Below are 1,445 nucleotides of genomic sequence, written 5' to 3' on the forward strand. Positions count from 1 at the left end.
CGCCACCACCACCCGGCTGCATTTCTGCCTTTTAACAGTGCAAGGCTTTAGTCTTGGTTCTCCCTCTTCTCTGAACCTCAGTTTCCTTGGTTGACATTTGAGCCTTGAAATGAAACAGGAGTTTCAGGGGAGACAGATCAGAACCTGAAAGAAGGCCTATGAGAACAGAAAAGGAGCAGGGAAAGAGAGGACCATGGGGAGAGAGGGGCAGGACAGCAGGTGGAGCCCTGGAACACAGGAGCCTTCCGTGCTTGGGTGTCTATCATGTTCAGGTAAGCATTGAACTAAGACCCTGTAGGTCCCCAGGAAACGCCCTTGTATTAAAATAGTCTCTAGAGTGCTCCCTTCAGCGTCCCTAGAGTGCTCCCTTCAGCAACACACATATTAAAAATTAGAACAGCACAGAGATCAGCATGGCCCCTGTACAAGGATGACCACAAACTTACGAAGTATTCTAGATTTTTATTTGTAGAGGAAAAGTATGCCCTGGAATCCTACGTGAAATCTATTAGCATCTTTAGGGCTGGAGAGGCAGTGGTCAGAGGACCTGAGTTTGGTTCTTTATAGCTATGTCAGGTAGTTCACGACCATTTGTAAATCCAGATCCAGACCTGATGTCTCTGACCTGCGCTCATGTTCACACACAGACACACAGACACATAGTTAAAAATAAAATAAATCTTTCTTTTGAGAGGGCTAGCGAGGGTGAGGTGGTTCAGTGAGCTAAAGCAATTCCTACCAAACCTACTAATTTAAACTCAATCCCAAGACCTACATAACGGAAGATTCCTGCCAACTGTCCTTGTTGTGACACACACACACACACAGTAATAAAAGCGCATGTATCCACATTTTTGTTTGGGTTTGGAGACAGGGTCTCTCTGCATAGGTCTAGCTCTATTGGAACTCACTGTGTTGGTTGAACAGGCTGACCTTGAACTCACAGAGATCTACCTGCCTCTGCCTCCCAAGGGCTGGGATCAAAGAAGTATGCCACCATGCCCAACTAAGAAATGACACTTCGAAATCCTGAACACAGGCCTGGAGGGATGGCTTAGCAGTTAGGAGCATTGACAGCTCTTTTGTAGGGCCCAAGTTTGATTCCCCGGCACCTGGAAGCTCATAACCATCTCTAATTCCAGTTTCATTCAAGTGGATCTGAGCTTCTGGCCTCTTCAAGCACTAAATACACATGGCACACAGACATACATGCAGGCAAAACACTCATACATATAAAATAAAAATAAGCCGGGTGGTGGTGGCACATATCTTTAATCCCTGCACTCAGGAGGCAAAGGCAGGCGGATCTCTGTGAGTTCGAGGCCAGCCTGATCTACAGAGGACAGCCAGAGCTGTTACACAGAGAAATCCTATTTCGAACAAAACAAAACAAATTTTAAAAATCAAATTAAATTAAATAAATCTTAAGAAAATTCAGTTCTGAA

The 1,445-nt window shown here is 45.1% G+C and overlaps 1 non-coding gene across 1 annotated transcript; it reads left to right on the forward strand.

Annotated features, from left to right (window-relative positions):
* Positions 1–360: 360 nt before the first annotated feature.
* On the forward strand, positions 361–464 carry LOC121459941. Its single transcript, XR_005976010.1, has one exon. It is a non-coding gene; the product is annotated as a U6 spliceosomal RNA (small nuclear RNA).
* The last annotated feature ends 981 nt before the right edge of the window (positions 465–1,445 follow it).

This window comes from Microtus oregoni, unplaced genomic scaffold (genome assembly GCF_018167655.1).
Source record: "Microtus oregoni isolate MIOR12 unplaced genomic scaffold, Mior012 000019F_ref0000042, whole genome shotgun sequence".
Classification (NCBI taxonomy): Eukaryota; Metazoa; Chordata; class Mammalia; order Rodentia; family Cricetidae; genus Microtus; species Microtus oregoni.